Genomic DNA, 21,321 nt, shown 5'->3' with positions numbered 1-21,321 from the left:
TTATCAATACTGTATAAAACAATGAATATACAGTATACCTCTCAGTTACAGAGTCCAGACACTGCACTGACTTATGTAAAATGATTTATATGTATCATAAAATGAATTGTATTATGTGTATCGACCTACAAACCAGTATACTGTTTTACTGTACTATCGTTCAAATCATGATGTTTCGTCTGTGTCTGAAATTATTTCATTGTTGAACCTATTAATCTACACATATTGGTAATGCTCTATCATATTGGCCCATAAATCATGGTTAAACGTATAGACCATTAGCCCATAAATCATTGTCAATTTTATAGCCCATTGGCCCATAAATCATTGTTAATGGTATAGCCCATTGCATTGGCCTTCTGACATTCAAATCAACAGCGTACTACATTTTGTATATGGCATTAAGAAATATATAATATTACGTGTCATATTATATTGTGTACCTGTAATTTATTAATTATCGTCTTAAATCATATAAAGTATTGACATATAAATCATAATCACAATGATTGGTAGATCTATTGTCTGAGATATCATCTACATCACATGTTACTTGAACTAAACTAAGTCCCGAGATATACTTTACATGTGATTCTCATTGTTTTATCTTCTCCTTGGTAAAGATTGCTTAATGTTCAGAGTTTTCTAGTCTAAACATGCTTCAGATGAATCATGACATTGCTACCGGCAACATTGATCGTTATTATGTGCACACATTGAAGGAGTTTCTCGATATCTTTATACTTGGTTTTAGGAGATACAGATTAACATAAATCAAAGTCGCACACCGATGAAATAAGCTTCCTCGGTCAAGGTCATTTAATGTGGTGATACAGAATGTTGCTATGTGTGTTACCAGCATTGTCCTTCAATCTATCCCATAATAATCTTCTACCTATCCCTTGATAATCTTTATACTATCCAATAATAATATTTAACCTATCCTATAATAATCTGCAATCTATCCCATAATAACCCTCAACCTATCCCATAATAATAATCATTTTATCCTATGATAATCCTCAATATACCCATTTTAATTTTTAATGTATCCTATAATAATCTCCAACCCATCCCGTGATAATCTTCGACATATCCCTTAAAAATCTTCAACATAACCCATAAAAATCTTTAATCTATTCCATAATAATTTTCAATCTATCCCATAATAATCTTCAATATATCCCTTATATTAACCTATCCCATAATAATCTACACGTGTGTTCATATTTACATGTTACCAAACACAATTACAAATGTTAGTTTACAACATGGCTACTTCATTGATATAGAGATTCTAAGAATGTTTTTTGCAACAAAAACATCGCACAAACGAAGATGTAAAATAATATGTATAACTGAAACATCATAAACGTCATGTTCGTTTACATTATAAATCAAACAAATCTCGATAACATAATCCTCTTTAAAATATTTCTGTACTGAACATTATCTTTCTAGACATGTATGCCGATGGACAGCATGTTTACAGGTGAAATAAAAGGAAGGCAATATATGTTAACAACATCCCAGCTTCTTTTATGTAAAAATACGCTTCTTTGTCCAGAATTGACCTGAATAGAAAAATAGTACCAGCTATCATTAAGCTGTCTTTTGTTAGCTTAAAATGGTAAACAATAAATAACGTTGAGAAGCATTTTTTACCACCAGAATTGATAACTCTGCCGATAGAATATATTTTCTTCGTTTGGTAAATGTTAACAATTATTTTAAATTATGTATCTTGTAAAACATTTCTGACATTTTTTTCACTTTTTAATTATTATATTTTTTTCTTCAAACGCGCAGGTAATAACAAATATAATCAAATAGCAGTTTTTTTATAATATTATTTTTATTTCATGAATTAGCACACAAGTATATAATAAAAGTTACATGTCTTATAGTTATCGGCCCTTATGAAAAGTTTATAGTAGTTAAGCTCGTGATCCACTTATATACGAGGAGAATTATCTACTTTGATATAGAAGCCAATCGTCATATGAAAGACGGAAACTACTTCATAATTAACCTAATTCCCATTTTAGTGTTTTAAGAATAATTGAGTTATAATTTAGAAAGCTTTAAAAAGCTATTTACTCGTCACACGCATTAACAAGTCCTTAGAAATGTTTATTTTTTCTTCTGTTTAATAAGAAACATTCGCGCGAGAGCTAAAAATAGGAACAAGGCTAATGGCAAAGAGATATGCTATTCAATGACGCACTGAAGTATGTGAAAGTACCGACATGAAATCTATTTTTACGTCAGCGTAAGTTTTTATTTCGAGGAAGGAAATGTTTTTACATAATAGTTAGTTAACCTTTTGTTTCGGTATTATTCTTAGAGCTATGATTTCATTTTAGGATATAACTCGAGGAATATATATCCTACAACGACGTTAAATGTTAATTGCATTCTCTATAATCCAATTACATTGATTCCTAGAACATTGTAATGGTGATCTGATTTCATGCATTGTCGCCATGTGTTCAAATGGAGAGGAAAACACATTACCTGTACCTTTCAAAAGGAATCAACATATTTTCATTCAGATGAAAATCCATAAATTTTGGTACAGTAGTCACATGTGAATATACAAAACACAAATATTGACTGTAACAAATACAAACATAAACTTAATAGAGTTATATTTTTTGCGCAAAAATAATACTACGCTTCCTCTGTACTGGCAATATATTTACCATTTCCGATTAGCGCAATCTTACTTAATGGCGTTCATTCCTTGGCGCGAAAAGCGGTCAACTAAGAATACCGCTAAAATATGTTTATTTTGGCATACACGAATTCCCGGCTGTGGATCGATGTGTTTTCTCCAGATATTCCAATTGACTATCATATTTATAAAATGATAAATTTATTACGCCATTGCACATTGCAAATATCACAACCAAACCATTTTTACGTCTGGACTGCTTCGGATTTTGAGCTTTTAATGTGTAGTGTGTAGACTCTAAATAAGTATATCTACACGTATTTAGAACATATTGATGGGAAATGTTACTTAAATGTGAGACTAGGTAACATAGCTTTGAAGATGCGAAGTAATTGGCAGAACTTAGCGAAAATAGTACAGGGAATAATTGCAAAGTTGCTCAACCTTCTGATATGAAGTTTTGGTTAACCGAAGACTGTAGATATTAGAAAAAGATGCACATGCTTTTACATCTTCCGTGCATCATAAAAGTTTACAAAGCAAAAAAATGAAACTCAAAATAAACTTCAAAAATAAGGAATTGTAATCATAGTATTCTCTCTCGATATAATTTCATTAACGCAAAATCAAATGAACTTGTAACATTCTGAGTCTTGTCGATATGTGTTTCTCTTTTTATGCCCATCCACTAACAAAACCTAGCTATACCAAAGTTATAAAATTAACGAAGAGAATGCTAAATTTTCCTTTCTGCAGGAAATACATCAAAGATTAAATTTGCGTATACCAGTTTAATCACCACGAGTTTCGTTTGCGCAGCCTACAGGAAGGCCTCCGTCCTTATAACAACTTGCTGTGATAACGGCATTGTCTGCTTCTTTACCTAATTGAAATTCCTGCAGCTCCAATTGTCTAGTTTCTGCTTACTCCAATTGAGATTTTGCCAAAGGATTTGTTTATATATACTTCCTGCTACGCTTTCCCGATATTGTAATCACCCTTTTAGTTCCTGATTGTATAGCCTGACACTGTTGCTATGCTGCCACTCGTTTTAATAGTTTTCTATTATACAAACCTACCACTGAAGTTAATAAGCTTTTATCCAAATTTAAATAAGGTATCTAGGTATGACTGTCAGAATTATCAACAAAAATATTTTCCGTGACTAAAACAGTAATCGTCGACTAATGAACAACACAATGGCCCCCAAATTACCTTCAACGAGTGACCTTGAGTTAGAGGATTGATTATATCACTAATCAAACATCGATAATTGTTATGTCTTTTAAAGTTTTGAATATGCATTGCAGAGTTTTACGAAGATTAATCATAACTGTTTTCACAAGTATGCGGAAATGTTTGACAATTGCCTGGTTTATTGCAATTAATTTAAATTGCTTAATTTTGCTAGAAATTCTAATAAAATCGTTCAACTATTTGACACATACAAACGTTTACATCTATAATTGGAAATTGCATTACAATCAAGACGTGTTTTAAAAACCTTTTGTCTTTATTCAAAAGCACCACTATTATGAAAATAGTAAGAAAGTTTTGAAAATGATGAAAGTTGATAAAAATCACAAATAAAAAAATAAGACATAATGATTTCACTACAATTCCCATGTTTGCTATGAAATCAAGACTTGTCAGATGATTTCTGATAGGCAAGATTGTTAAAATGTCCTGAGTCATTGGACAATTATTTTTGCGAATAGTATAATTATTGTGGGAAAGAGTCTTTCGTTTTTACAAGCACATAATTCTTCTCTTATTTTCTTAATATCCATTATCCCCGTAATGTGCTTAATATATAAACACAGAGTATTTAATGTATAGTTTTGATTATTTTCGTTTTGTGGTCATATATCTGTATGCATTAGTTCTTCATATGATGAACAATGGTATACATTCTGCGAATATGCACATTTGCAGCGCATTTGTTCCTGGATTATTTCTTCTTTCTAACGACGGTGGCCAGTGAACACATCATACTTACTCGAAACTCCTCGAATGTAACTGTCGTACATTGACTTCGGATGTGATACGGGAGCATTAACTTCGAATCTAAGGAAGTACTTTCCTAACAACATGGATGCCACTGAAGGCAATACCTACCGAAAAGTGCCAGTTCGTTGAAATTGTGTTTTGTCCGTCTCGACGGAGAAAACGTCATATTCAATTTCTTAAAATAAGGCTAGTTTTTACGCACATAGAGCGTAATTAAGTTTGATTTGAGTTTAATGTTTGATTTTCTTACATATTCTTACATCTATCACATCTAAGGTCATGTTATAAATCCGATGAGTTCCGATTACATTATACTACTCATCATCATCGAAACGTCATCTCTGAATATTTACTGGTTGTGTAACAAATATTATTACTTTCCTGTATTTAAATATCGGGGATAGAGAAGTGTAAGGGGTTTCCTACACGGCAAATACAGTACAGCCGAGTAGGTACTTGAGTATCGCTTATGCTGTGTATTGTATATCTGTGAACACTCGTTGAACAATTTGGTAACATAAAAGAAATGTTGCTTTTTATGCGTCGATATATATTGACGTCATGTAGACAGTCTTTCAATCACACTTCTACAATAATCGGTTCCTCTTATTGGCTTAGCCAACTTAGAATATGAAGATATTCTCATTGCGTAATGTAGGTTCTCCTAGTAACGTATTGTTCTTTATCATCCCAGCTGTTTCTGATAAAGATGTAATCTAAAAAGAGGTTTTACTGGCAATCCATATTGTCCCCACACAGAGAAATCCCATGGAAGAACATGGTGGATGGCAGACTACTCTGTAGTACCTGATACGTCGCTTGAATCATTGTCAGTATTTGCAATGCCGCTTATATCCTGTATAATTACTCTTTGATGCGCAGCCCGAGTGATGTATAATCATCTACAGTCCTTGCACTGCCTTTTATCTGGTACGACACTCGTCAAGATAATACATTATGTACCTATGTCGCTGTTGTTCGATATCACTGTAATACGGCTAACATATTTAACATAAAAACGTGGATAAGATACAATGTATTAACGCACATATGTTTAATAGAAACCTACCATTTTAATCATAGAAGCCATGCTGCTATTCCATTGCAATGTACTTTCATGAACAAGTTTTACAGAAAATGAGAAATAAAAATGTCCTTAATCAAGCGACTAAGCTAGCAACCCTTTGAACACCCGGACCCTGTTATCTTTTTATCAGTATTAATACAAATAAGGGACATATACCATACTATTTGGTGCAAACGGTTATAAAGTATATTTTATTGACACCATTGGGGATGATGATGTGGGGGATTAGACGTATGATGTATTCATATGGACGTATAATTCAAAAATAGAACATTCAAAGTAAAATGTCCTTCTGAAAGTTAGTAATGTACTGTTTATCAGATCATCAGTCTGATATTCCATGTAATATGCTTACATATGTCATAAATGTAATAGCATGGAAGGCAATTAATTGGCTGGAAATTTGTGAGTCATGACGTGTCGTCAGGATTTGAGGATGCCGTAACGAAATGGCGGCATCATCTGGATGTTGAGATTCATTGAAATGTAGCTATTTGATTAATATTTATAATAAATACATGTAATTTATCTTAAGATACACATCTACATTCCTTTTATTTATTCTTTTTAACTATGAACAAAATAATATGAACACAGAGTTAAGATCATTGAATATTCTGTGTATTACTTATGCAAATTTCATCTTTCCAGACTTAAATTAATTCAAATCGGTAAAACGTTGTTTTCGTGTAAACCTGTACTGTTTTTCTCTTTTGAATTTTAAACGATTAAATAAAAAATAGGCTCCATCAAGACGCATTGTCTGTTACGGACAATTAAATGTTGAGAATGCTTTTAAATCATTATAGAATCACCCGCTATCATGTTTTAATGTTGTGTATTCTCGACGTCATCGTCTTGCAGTTTACTGCGAAATAATCTTCATGGTAGTCCCTATCTAAAGAATCAAAAGTTTAGCACTTAACACAATCTCTAGCTCAAGAGGACGGTTTAGAAATGATTTATAATCTAATAATATTAAGGATTGTAAAGATCATAAACCTTATAATGTTACTAAGATTTCATTGTGCTTGTAGCTATTTTTGATAAGTGATGAATTTTTACCGTAAGTGTTTCGAAGAAAAATTAAAAGTATATACGTAAGAATCATGTTTAAAATAACATGTGCTGATGATAAGCTAATTTAGTCAAATGTTTTTATCAAAGATAAGGTAATCAGAGAAACCATTCATATTTTTTTTCAATTAGTTTCCTTATTTCCTCATAAATTATATATTTACAACATAGTCATTGGCTATCACTCAATTATAAATCTAATTGTATTTTGGGAAAGTCATATATTTCATATCATATAGCTGTTTTAAAATGAAGAAAAAAAACCCACATATTTTAAGTATATCACTGATCTGTCCAACCGTGTAATAAATATCGTAAACACGTATTTGACGTAATACATACAATTACAATAGTATGATGTCATAATCAATAATCGAGATAAAGTGATTGCCTCGTTTGACAAAAATCATCATTTTTCGTTCAGTTAGCTTTGCGGGCATAATCTTTCTTTTCAATGAATATTTTGCTTGCTCGTTTTAACAAGCACCGAGTGCCGTGTGTAAGGGCAGCTGCTGGTGTCTCGACAGTCTGGTGTATTTCACGCAGTTATTTGACCTAGAGATAGTTTCTATATTATGTAATACGTAATACATATGGACCGAAGATTGATCGGATCAACATTGCCCACAAATATTTATTCACGGCAATTTAGATGATGTGCAAATATTTTTAAAATTACTTTTGGTTTTCATCTGATATTTGTTATTATAAATAAGTACTTTACGCAACGTTTATATTACACTAGAAAATAGAATTAAGATGGATAGACAAAAATCATATAAACTTGATTAACATCAGATGCGTTGAAATGAAATATGTTCGAGGAAAGGAATGCTTTAAATGCCTGTTTTGAAATGAATATTTAAAAAACTGAATGATGCCGACAAATGCAATTTTTAAACATCTTAATCATTTTAAGTACATGTGTGTAAATAATTTTAATTATGAAATATGTATGTGATGTTCCAAAGGGAGGAGAAATCTTATATCAATAGTTACATCCGTATTACTATTTTGTTGTATTATATCACTCTAATATGGATATAGTTCTCTTTTAAGGTAGGTCCATACTTTTGAAAATCGCGCCAATTTATATGACGCTATACCGGAAGTTGCGGAGGTTGCTTTGAATTCCAGAATGGTTTCCGATACGCCACGACATCACACTTGGATATTTTTTCAATGGGTGAAAATTGTCTACATATAATATTGAATGTTTAAAATCATTAAATAAATCAAATAAAAGCAGTGAAGTGAAAATTATATGCTATCTCTGTGGTTTTTGCGGTCCCTGTCGTAAATGGGAATGGATTTTTAAACACCGGAAATGGCGTTCGTCGCTATAAATCATAATAGGGGACCCGGCCGGACCGAAATTCCGGAATTCTAAAAAAATCGCATACGGATTTCCTTTAAACACACAATTTGGAGAAAATCATAAAAACAAACAGACATAAACCAGATATAATATCACAAAAACGTATGAACTGATGTGGAATGTTTTTTTGCGGCATGATTTTCAAAAAATAGTCAAATATAACCCATCTTAGCACTGGATGAAATGGGGGTAGGGTTGCGAGTTACAAACTTCAAGCTTACAAAATTGTGAAATTTTGATCGAGGACCCCGTGTTTTTATATGATATTTGAAAAACATATTACCTTGGGCATATCATATACAAATATTGTGAAATTGACATGGGTTTTCATTTCCTTTTTTGTCTATTCATTGATTTTTTTACGGGCGAAAATATGGCAAAACATGATAATTACGTATAGAAAGGGTCCTGGGAAATAACAAAAATTAGTTAGCATTTGTAAAAATAAAATAGTTTTGTATATTGTTCTATCGTAAGAAATTTAGGACAAAAAATCAACAGGATCGAGACTATATTCACCCTAATATCACAGAAAACATAATTTTACGAATTTTTCTATTTTCGGTCAGCAAATTTGCATGGATGGTATATTTCAAGCTCAAATATCTCAAAAAGTAGTTCGAGAACACCCATTTATCTTTACAGATTTGAAATCTACATGAAAAATGCAAGAAAATAAGACCTGTTAGAGAAAAATGACATGGGTTTTCCCAAAAGTATGGAGCTACCTTAATTATTGATACCATTGGTTCTTATTGCTACTGCCGGATCGTCAAAGAAAAATGGAATAACGGCATTTATTACGAAACCGGAAAACTGCTGTAATAGGAAGCAAAAATACTATTTGAATCATATTTTTTGTGTGAGATATACACGTGCAGAAGTAGTTATCTTATTATCGACCGATAAAAAGACACGATGGCGTTTTATGGCTCTAGAATGGCAAAGGAAGCTACGGTAAATACAAAGTATAGGTATATATATAGATATGTTATGTCTTTTATGTATATTAAAGAGCAACAATTCAGAGGAAAGCTAGAGTTGTGATTATGTCTGGATAATTTTTCTTCCCTTTTATATATTTAATTTTCATTATCATCAAAATTGACATGCTATTTTTATGCTGCTTATTCTGTTTTTAAATAAGATAAAAGAAATGTAAATCATTAAGAAGAAGGGGGGATTTTAGTGATTATTGTATTTAATTTCCGAATCATGTGCACCAGATAGTAGGCAATGCATGTGCAGCATTCATTTTAATGCAATGCTGCGATATTACTAAAATAACTTTACGAACAATTATATGAACTACTTAAACCCAGTATATATAAGAATAAATCAACTCGTAAATCAGACACTATTGCTATTATCCTAAAGATATTTTCTTCACTTAGAAAAGAAGTAGACTAAGAACATATTTTTTTCTTGATTTAAAACTGACTTACAGGAAAGAGTTTTTCAGCTGGAAGATACAAAAAAAATCGCAACATTACCAGCGATGAAACAGCCACTCAAATCCACTGCTGAAGATAATTCTACTAAATCCGATAATATTTACAAAGTATGGGGGTTGTCTGATGTGCAATTGCGGCCACGATTGAGATGCGTGTTGTAGAAGGTTATCTTAAGTCTAGACATCTTTGAAGAGCTTAACTTCATTTTAGCTTACCCTTAGATCGCTGATATGCATCAATCTAGTCGTTAGCTTACAATGTATCGGAGTTGCACATAATGCTCACTCCAGTAAAAGAGACAATCTTGATGCTATGTGTGGCCAATTTGCCAAGCAATCGGTAGTTTGGATGTATTTTTGTTTGGTTTAATACAGTATAACTTTCTAAACCGACACTTGTCTAATACGGATCCCGGCAGATTTCGACATAATTATAAGGCATTCTACTTCTTAATTTATAGAAATCATAACCTCTATAATCCGACAACCAGGCTAAATCGACCAAATATCGGCAACATCCTGATTAGACCGGATAAGTCAAGTAGTTAAAACCTCTATAATCAGGGAACCTGACTATATCGGCCAGATCCGGCGACATCCGGTTTAGACCGGATTAGTCCTGTTATTAGGCTGTTCGATGTTTTTGTAATTAAATGACTGACTCCATGATACCAGGACACAATGAAATTTCAGGATAATAATAGTTTACCCCAGGTCCAAGTGCCTGACCTATATCTTACTCTATATAGACTTACATAGATACATGTACCCGGTATCTCTCGGGAGGTAATACACTACACAGCCCAGTTCATCCAAATATAGAGTCAGAGTTATGTTACAAGTCCCTGTCATCGCTACAAAGGGCAACACCTTGCAGGAATTATAAATCGCAATTGGTTAATGACAAGAGATCTTTTCATGTACATACCATTATTTTTTCACGAGAAATATTCCGCCTCTAGCCTATGTACTGGCGAAATCCCTAATTACCTCACTGCTACACCCCCTTTGTTCTGTGACGATTGACACGCACGTCAATGAGACTCTACAAGATCCTATACCGAGTTCAGACTGACATTTCTATTATCCACTGTAGGATTATATACATTTTTGTCTTAATGGACTTTGGCAATGTTCGTTGAGGAGCAATCGTGGCCACACTTTAACCTATATTGTTCCGCGTCAGGACGTTCTGTCAAGTCAAAGATGCACATATTATTTTTCCTAGGTATGAAAACTTGATGGGAAACAAAAACAAAAAGGAATATTAGAAAATATTTATTGCCAACTAACAGGGAAAGATACTATGATTACTTAAACAGATGTCCGAGGGTTCACTGTACAGACGGATGAGGAAATGTACTTGATAGAGAACCTGTCAATGTAATGTACGTTTGAACAATCTTGAAATACTACACATATGTCCATGAACGTATTTATTGAGCATATGTATGATTAATTAATCGTGTTCATTAAATAATATATATATGAAGGATCTAACATCTAAATATATATTTTAATAGATTGATATTTAAGCGTTTCAATATGGAAGGAAATTTAAAATCATAGAACACAAACTGAGATAACCATATCTTGGTTTTCTTTCTTATATTGTAATAATGAGTAAGAAGTTAATTTTATGAAAAGGTGTAGGTTCAAATCAATATTTGTTTATTAAGCAACCAGCTATATTGTTATGCCTGAGTGTATAATTAGTCATTTGAAAAATACTATTATGTGTTTGAAATTCTTTCATCAGATCTTATAGTCCTCAGTTATATTAAGTTCTAAGTCTAAAGTTCAAAATCTGTCACTTACATTTGGTCGTCGATTTTAGGGATCTATGGATTCTCAGGTCACTAAATCATGATGTGCTAACATTAGCCGCCTCCAAACCAAAACACTCTTCTAAAAAGTGTTTGGGGATACTAGGTAAACATTTATGTAATAGTAGTCCTCGGGAGAGGTTGTCTATGTAAGTTGGCAAGAGTTGTATTGTTGATTCAATTTACAAAGCAATTTGTCAGGTTATAATTTCTGTTTATTAATTACCAGAAAATAAATATCAGGGAAATGATATGCTGTATATGAATCTTGATTTACAATTTTGGCAATGGACACATCACGGTAATCTAGTAATGCATAAACATTATATATCTTTTTCAAACAACATGATGTAACTGCTTTGTATGTTTTATGCACTAGACTAAATGATTTTGTCATTAACTTAACATTGCTTATCTAATATACGCATTTGTGTATGAAAAGTGTCAGGGTAAAAGTTGTTTATGAAGCAGCAATTAAACTTGAATTATTCTTTTTGGCATGTTTATGTACAACAATAACTGGTATGCAAGTCACTAGTCACTAGCTGTTAACCCATAAGATGTCGTTGCAAGAAATGTCTTAATGCAAGTTCTGGAATGTCCTCTCTACCCACAACTTGAGTGATATTGTGTCCAAATATGTTCATCGGTGTTTTTTGCTCCAAATAATTCAGATAATTTGACAGCACCTAAAATGTATAAATCTGGTATTTATACTTTATTATTTGATATAACTATGATTTAATATTTTATATAATTTTCTTTTTATTTTTTTCTCTGTTAAAAAGATACATGTATCTCAAGATATGAACTAATGATAATATAACGGACCTGCAATGACAGAATGAAAATATTCATATGAAATACTCGTGAACAAAATTTCGCATAGAGCCATGCATCTATCTAGTACTGTTGTTGAATTGGATATTCACAAGTAACTCAGTGCTACAACGTTTAAATGGTTAACACAGATGGGAGATCATGACCGGTTTATCTATATTACTCACAATCCACATTGCACTATTATATAGGTCAAGTATATAACATTAAGCTAATATACGATAATCTTCATGACTGGTATTCATAAGACAGTTGTCCTTTGTTATACCCCTGAAACATTATCAGTCACTAAAACAAATTTTATGAACCTTTCATTGATTTTCGTTTTTATGAAAAAGATTATCAGAAATGATCATCGCCTTAATGCGTACCATACATACAAATTATAACACAAGTATTTGTGATGGCGGTGCCAAATACTTGGTGTATGGTATCAGAGAGGGAATGTGGTGGAGGGCCTCGGGGTACAAGTGGGTTGGACAGTATTAGATTGGGATACAAACCAGAACATCACAACACTTGTTCCCCATCACTTTCTGTTGGTCGTCTGCTCGGAGATATGTAACTTAATATAAGTAGGGGCACTGCGGTAGATTAGCGATAAACCCTACTTTCTGTTTACATATATATATTATATGCGTGTAAGTAAATGTCCTGTCTGTAAAAGAGTTGTATAATATTGTATGTAAACAAAACAATAAATGAAGTTGGGTTTTGACTTTGTGCCATATCTCGAAAATATAATATCACAATGAGGGGAACAAAGTATAAGTTCATAAAAATGTGAAATAAATGAAATAGACATTTCTGTCAATAAACCACGTTACGTTATTTCCTTACCAGTTTGAATGTATCTATGTCATCAATAACTTTCAATAACAGTTTTAAAATGGCACCAATCCATATTCATAAAATTTTCAGAAAGATGGTACCTGTAGATTTGATCAACTTAACCAACCGCTAAGTACATTAATATTGTGATTTCTGTTATTGAAATGACTTGTTTGTACTTAATAACTAAATGTTAACATATGATAAAAACTATTTCATGGATGAAATTTCCGCGACTATGTTTAGGTTTTAATAGTTCATGGAAGTATTTTCACTGCAGATTCGTTTTTCTTCGTTTCATTGTCTTGGATTCAAACTAACATATTTCATATTTCTTAACTTATCGAGCATATGACGCAATTGTTCTCATTACAAATTTATTACATTTTAATTAACAACATTTTTGTAACGGAATTGATGTAACATTTAATTGTAAAGAGCAATACAAAGTATAAATATGCATGTTTGAAACTACGATTTCGCCTTCCCATTTAATACACAAGTAAATGAGAGCGTATGTGAAATTTCAGCGTAAGACGTTTACTATTCTCATTCAAAACTGTGGTAGTAATCCCCTGACGTTTTGTTGAATAACCCTGGCGGCGTTTCGGTTTAGAGATGAATAATTATTTGTTGACATTGTTCAAACATTCAAGAAATGTTTACAGTACGAAATAAAAGAATGGCTTTTGATCTATGGCGTGAACCGGTAATCAGTGGGTCTGATTGGCAAAGCACGTGCTCTCTCACCTTTAACGTAAATAGCAGACGCCTTAAAATAGCAGACGACACCCGCCCTTATACCTCAGCAACGGACTTAATACGTCATAATCCATAAAAACAATGGAGGATTTCCAATTGTAACAGCTCATATTGTCAGTTGTGTCTGAATGTGTTATATGTTTCTATCATTAAAGATAAGTTTTACTGTCTCGCGTTGCACGATCGGATCATTACCCTGACTTAATGAGTTATGTTTGAATGTTAATATTCTTAAAAGATGATATACAAATGATAATGTGTTTTAATCATAAACGAACCTTCATCACATACTGTATTGATATATTGTTTTTGTTTATTGTGACTCATTGTAACTCTATCGAAGACAAAGTTTTTCCTTAATAAATCTGTTTTCATCAATTTATATACTGTTAATGTGTCAATTATATCCCTGCTCGAAGCACACATATTCATAACGTCTACACGTATTGATAAAGTATTTTCATTATAACCGTACCCTTAGACTTTCAGGTACCCAAAGCCTACCAAGCACTGATAAAGTACTTCATTTATAACTCTAAGAGATAATGATAAAGGTATTCATTTTAACTCTTACTTTAAGCCTTTGAGCCATGATTTATAAAAAACCATACCCAAGATATACAAAGTTCGGAGAAAGTGTTTTTCGATTATAAATATTCCTCTATAAGATTAATTAAGGTTAATCATACATTATGCAACCCTATCTGAAGCCTTTCATGTTCCAACAATAAAATGCACCAAGTACTGACAAAATAGTTTTCAACGATAAATCCTAACCTATAAGATAGTGATAACATAGTTATTTATTACCCTAACTTAATCACGTAATGACAAAGCTCTATGTATCTTTATCAAAACAAGTACGGATCAAGGGGTTGAATTACCCCAATGAGTTAGTTACCGTTTTCAATTATATCCCTATAATACTCCAACCATGTACTGAAAAGTGTTTTATTTACTGACAATAATTTCTACTTTTACCACAAACTATGATCAATTATTTCTTGAATCATGTGGTCAGATATTGATTTTTTTACTTTTATGTAGATTAGTGACATCCTTTTTTATTTATTTTTTGCCCGCATGTTAATGGAAAGAATAACCGAAGTTGACAAAGTCTAAGTATGACTGGAAACGAGTAACGCAAATTGTAATGGCAAGTGGTCATCGGCCATAGTTTAAATATAGTGAATCTGGCATTGATAATTACAAGTCTCTTGTAATGTATCCAAAATACAAAAAAAAAGTTGTATTAGTAATACGTGTCATAGTGGGCTACATGTTCAGTACGACATGCTGTCTATTGTACGTGCTCTACTTTATCGGGGGATGTTTTATTTTAGACAATATGTCCGAGATGGCGTTACATCCAGTCATCTAATACTAATACAAATAAACTAGAGTACTAACTGCTATTCACTATATCACACTATTAACACAAATGTATTATGAGTGCCAAGGATAATGTAAAAAGTGCACAGCGGTAGACGTAAGCTGCCCTTGAGATGTAATGTATATAAAACATAAACTAATATTAGCATCCGATAAAAATATGCAAACAGCAATACGTGCCAAAAAAGATGCACAATGCAATTTATATCAGAGAATGAGTCACAAAGACTTTGTTTTGTGCTAAAAAATATCGTTTATTGAATCAATACGGTGAACTAGTCGTTACCTTACATTTAACCGTAAGCCCTCATCCTCTTGGTCGCGAGTTCGAATCCCATGTGGGGCAGTTGCACTGGTCACTGAATTTTTCCGGATACTGCATTTTTCACCCAAATTATTAACTTGACATGTCTTTAAATGTCCTTGTTAATAGGAAGTTAAACTAATCAAACGAAACAAAATTAAATGATAGAATAAATTAGATATGAGTAGATCGTAAGCCATAGGTAGTATTGTGCATACGAACATACCGCAGTCTCCTAAAACACGCACTTCACACATGCTACATATCGCATACAAGGGAGGCCGTCCTTACATTACCCTGGCTGTTAGTGGAACGTTGTTTAATCAAACAAACAAACAAACTTAAGGAAATGTTGTCGGTTACAATCCTTCAATGTTTAAAATTCAAAAGGCAGCGAAAGTTTCAGAAATTATTCAAAAGTAAAAAAGAATGTTTCATTTTCAAATTCATACTTTTTCGGGAAAAAAACATGAGAAAGCATTGCCAGGTTAAAGCTAATCTGATAATATCTTTTGTCTGTGTACAATTATAAATAATCGTTTGACAAATAGGCTGTCACGGTCACAGAGGCGTTTGTCAGACATGGGACAAATGCGTTAGTAAGACTTTTGTAGATAACAAATGAGTTATGATATACCACCGTAATTCTTTCAGAGTTGTGTGATACGTCATCTTATTTAGTGTCATACGTAATGAGATTTGCGTATGGGAACTTCTGCATGCTCAACATTTCTTATGCGTCTGTCGCCAATGAACATTTCTGCCATTTTTCGTTCATGTCTGAAATCTGTGCCAGATATGTGAAGTAGAAGACAAATTTTAATATTCCTTCATGTGACACATATTGTCAATTTCTGGATGATATTCCAAATATGTTGTACTACTAGAAAACATTGTCTGTTGCTATCAAACTGTAATGTAAATTAATGTAGAATGCGTATTTATATTAATTTATTAACACGTAATGAGTTGTGTAGCCTTATTAACCTAATGCTACTATTTTTAGAAACACCGAGTCTACATTTACGATTAAAGTGTACAATTTCCTTTTCTCAACCTTTACTGAAGTGTACATAATATATAAAAAATTATGAACATGATATGGTTAATCAAATGTAAGATCGACCTTGCGGATGATTGAAAATTAATTTTGAACTAGAACTATACTAAACAAAGTTAATGAATGAGGTTCATTATCAACAACACACAGATTTTGTATAGTCCATAGCACGATGTTTAGCATCCATGCAAACCAGTATGGTTAAATATTGAGCATGAAGATAAAAAAGACCATAAAAAAATCAAAACAAATTTGATACAGTGAACTTTGACATTATGTGCTTATTTCAATTTGTTGGCCAAGGAAAGAATTTGTTCTACTGGATAACATATGGCAGCATTGTTTATATTTTTACATATCAAAATCCAGCAGAGAGCATATTGACTCCCGCATGCCGTTAATTCTTATGTATAAGTATATACATAACGCTCTCCATGATGTCTTAAAGCGGAACATCTGTTGATGCTCCAGGGGGAATTCGTACGCAATTCTCCTATCAATCTCAAACCGATGTTACGGTTCTGCAGGTTACGTGTTTGTCAATCCGGTATTCTCCATGGTCATATGCCTTCATATCTACTACTCTGAGTGAGCCATGCAAGTGGTATTCTCGTGATGTGATGATGGAGACGTAAAAACAGTTCTCCGTCATGTCGACATGGGGTCTGCTTGATGACGACGTACCTATTTCTGTCCAAGATGTATGACGTAATCAATTGATGCATACTATTTTTACATGGCCTTTTAATTGGAAGTACACTCTTGTGATAATATTGCTATTTTTATTTCATATGAATCAATTGCTGTATAGTGCTAAGCGTAATTTAATAATGATTGTTAATTAAGACAGCGCTGATTAATATAAAACTTTGAAATCGATAAGCTATTAAATAATTATTCATAAGCAATACTGTTATTCTTCACGTTAAATCGTTTGGGTTTCCAAGGTCAGACGCCTTAATTCTCACCTCCTATCCCCAACTTTCCCCCGTAAAAATTAAATACAAATAAATGAATGAACATGATAAAAAAACATATGTTGTGGAATGCAAGGTTGCTTTTAACATTTCATTAATTTCAAACATGCCACCGAGTTAATTAAACTTATCCAATAAATTAAATTTTACCCATTATGAATATGTTGGTAATTTGCATGAAACCTCCATTAAATGCATTATCGGCGCGCGGATCTTTCAGCAAGTTGGGAGTTAATGTTTTGTGTCTTAATCGTTTTTCTTTCCGACGCGAATACAGAGTAATGTGTGTTATGAATGGACTACTAACCTACATATACGAAAACTTAAAACAAATATTGTAATAACTTCATTCTGTTTTTACAAGGTTATTGATGACTATGCAAGCGGGTGTAATTCTAGACCACTTTAAAATGTGATACTACCTTCCAAAAAAAACATTACAAAAACTTCACAGAATTTCATCCCTACATCTTCCCTCTTTTATAAAACGAGCCAAATTCTTCTTTTGTATCTTAAGATTACAGACTTCGCTTTCATTCTTAATTCTTAACAGTAAAATGTTTTAAATCAATGAGAACTCTTGTAATATACAAAATCATGCAGGTTATGTTTTTTGGTGGGATTTTTTTTTCGTATTTTTAAAACAATTCTGTTGGAGGGTGGTCTACTTCAATCTTTACTGTTTTTAATATAGCGCTACCTTCTACAAGCCTGAAGGATCACTTGCTGCATAATAAAATCTTAGAATCTAAAAATAACTTTTAGTAGATATTTTTTTATATTTGACAAATGTATCATTGAATGAATCATACATTTTATAGTAACCCGTATGAAAAGTATTGCTTGCAATCTGACAAGAACTATGCAAAACGTAGCGGAATTTCAGGTTACCTAAAACCCACGTGATGTTTATTACATATTCCAAATATTTAGTTGCCATCAAACTTTACATTTTAAAATACCTCTATTACTTTGGTATTGTGACGATGTTTTTGTTGAATAAAATAAATTTATTAGAAATTTGTACGTTCGATGTCTAACCCGATGCGTGGAACACTTAATAATTTATTCAGTTTTGTTAAAACAACATCGATATGAATATTGATCTTATCAATAATACCTTGTTTGATTCAGTTTTTAGCCAAAGTCTTACAGTAAAATACTAAACATACACATAAATCTTAACCATATTCCATTAAGGAGCACGATTTCGTCTGAATCAGCATACGGTAGATTTTTTACCCGTACATTTTTTTTCTTCAAGCAAGACTGGAACGCTAACCTTTTGCCTGTGTTGCATTCTTTCACAATACAAAGAATGCATTCAACAGGTTGTTAAACGGAGCCTTTCTCCGGTAGTAGTACACAGGCGAGGCACAAATCTAGGTCAACGTTCAAAATCCGGACGGTTGGATACAGACTCCGGTTTTTTTCTATTACAGTATAACTTATTGCTTCCTTTACGTAGCTGTAGCAACAGGTTAAATACATACATCTTTATCATTGAATTACTTGAGAAATCTTCTCCTCAATATTGTCTTCGGAAATATCTTTTATACTTTTTCTTAATTTAAATATTTGCATTTCATGTCTCTGTTTTGTGTTTAGTTACATAGCTATATAGTTTGGTAAAAGACGCGGGTATTGTTTACCTCTATAGCCATATCAAATATATTATGTTATTTTGTTTATCTCATATTCACTTCACTGACGTTGTGTTTCCTAACGCCTCCCTTGGTACCGCCTCACTTTTGGCCTTGAATTGAGCGTTCGCTCCTGAGAGGAAGGCTCTGGGTTCTGTCCCCTGGCGGAGACACAACGATGCTATAAAAGTGGTAGTTTCTACTCCTGCTTAGCGTTCAGCATACCGGGAGTGGGACGACTGGTTCGCCCATTGTCAGTATAATGTGACGTGGTGGGGGTGTATTGCTTGGTGTCTTTGGCGGCATGCTTAAGCGATATAGCACTATAAAAAGGGGAAAAGTTCCACTATTCAAGAAGACACAACACGAACATACCGCATTCTCCCAAAACACACACCTCGCACTTCACACACTCTGCACACTGCGTGCATGGGAGGCCGTCCTTACATGACCCTGGCTGTTAATAGGACGTTTAAATAATCAAACAAACAATCTCATATTCATATGATACTATTTAAGATAATGATAACTGGTTTGGTTTATGAAGGTTAAAACAAACATAAATTGTGTAGGTTTAAACCTGAGATTATTTTGGTTGATGTTATGACATTAATCAGTAGTACCTTAATTTAGATGACATGGATGGCGATGGGGGTAATTAAGAAATGGGGATATTATATAGGACCATTGACCAACGACTGGATAATGAGTATACGGGTGAAGAAATGCGAGAGGGAATGCACTGGTGCCTATCTTAAACATTGGAATTATTGGTTTCTAGGTCAATATGGTTTCACCGGCTACATTATTTGCATAGATTTGGAAAAGGTTTTAACTAAAAGTATAAATAAATTTTATGATATATAGTCAAACCTGTCTTAACTGACCACCCAAGTGACAAATAAAATCGTCTTTATAGACAAATATCGTTATAAACAAGTGGTTATTTATGGAGGGGAATTTTGTTGAAATCGATCATTTGGGACCCTAAGAAAGTGTTCTTATTAAGGAGATTGCCATTATACAGAGTTAGTCGGCCGCTAAAGCATGTTTCGCTGTAATCGTCAAGCTAGAATTAAGTTATCAATACTTTGAAACGTCTGATTTGTATAACTTTCTATGTGCGTCAGCAGTTCCTCGTGCAATTCACGTGCCGTAATACAACTTAAACATCTGTGATTTCACTACACTGAACGCAGCCCATTACCATTAAATCCTACAATTTCCATCGGATACTTTCGAACCGATTTAGTTAGATATTTTCTTAATCAACACACTTGAATCTGATCTTGCAAAATTTGAGAGACTTTATGTCTATTTCGAGATAAATTATATCCAATAAAAAATACAAAATATGGCTATCGGTTTTTTAATAGCTAGTGAATCGGTATTTATAACATTTTGTCAGCGTGGTTTTGGGATGATTAGAGAGGGAAAGTAGGGTTATAGTCAGAGTTTACGATTAGTTAACGTTTGGGTTGGTTTGTTTTATAAGGTTCGGGATGGTTTGAGTATGATAGAAGAGCTATAGTCAGAGGTTACGATTAGTTAACGTTTGGGTTGGTTTGTTTTATAAGGTTCGGGATGGTTTGAGTATGATAGAAGAGCTATAGTCAGAGTTTACGATTAGTTAACGTTTGTGTTGGTTTGTTTTATAAGGTTCGGGATGGTTTGAGTATGATAGAAGAGCTATAGTCAGAGTTTACGATTAGTTAACGTTTGTGTTGGTTTGTTTTATAAGGTTCGGGATGGTTTGAGTATGATAGAAGAGCTATAGTCAGAGTTTACGATTAGTTAACGTTTGGGTCGGTTTGTTTTATAAGGTTCGGGATGGTTTGAGTATGATAAAAGAGCTATTGTCAGAGGTTACGATTAGTTAACGTTTGTGTTAGTTTGTTTTATAAGGTTCAGGATGGTTTGAGTATGATGGAAAACCTATAGTCAGAGGTTACGATTAGTTAACGTTTGTGTTGGTTTGTTTTATAAGGTTCGGGATTGTTTGAG

At 32.9% G+C, this 21,321-nt stretch overlaps 1 protein-coding gene across 1 annotated transcript in view; it reads left to right on the top strand.

Moving 5' to 3' along the window:
* Nucleotides 1–21,321, top strand: part of LOC138331608 (dentin sialophosphoprotein-like) — a 50,567-nt gene that overhangs the window by 4,091 nt on the left and 25,155 nt on the right. The gene's annotated exons all lie outside the window — the stretch shown is intronic.

The sequence above is a fragment of the Argopecten irradians genome, chromosome 9, assembly GCF_041381155.1.
Source record: "Argopecten irradians isolate NY chromosome 9, Ai_NY, whole genome shotgun sequence".
NCBI classification, from domain to species: Eukaryota; Metazoa; Mollusca; class Bivalvia; order Pectinida; family Pectinidae; genus Argopecten; species Argopecten irradians.
This window is presented reverse-complemented; position numbering and strand designations above follow the sequence as displayed.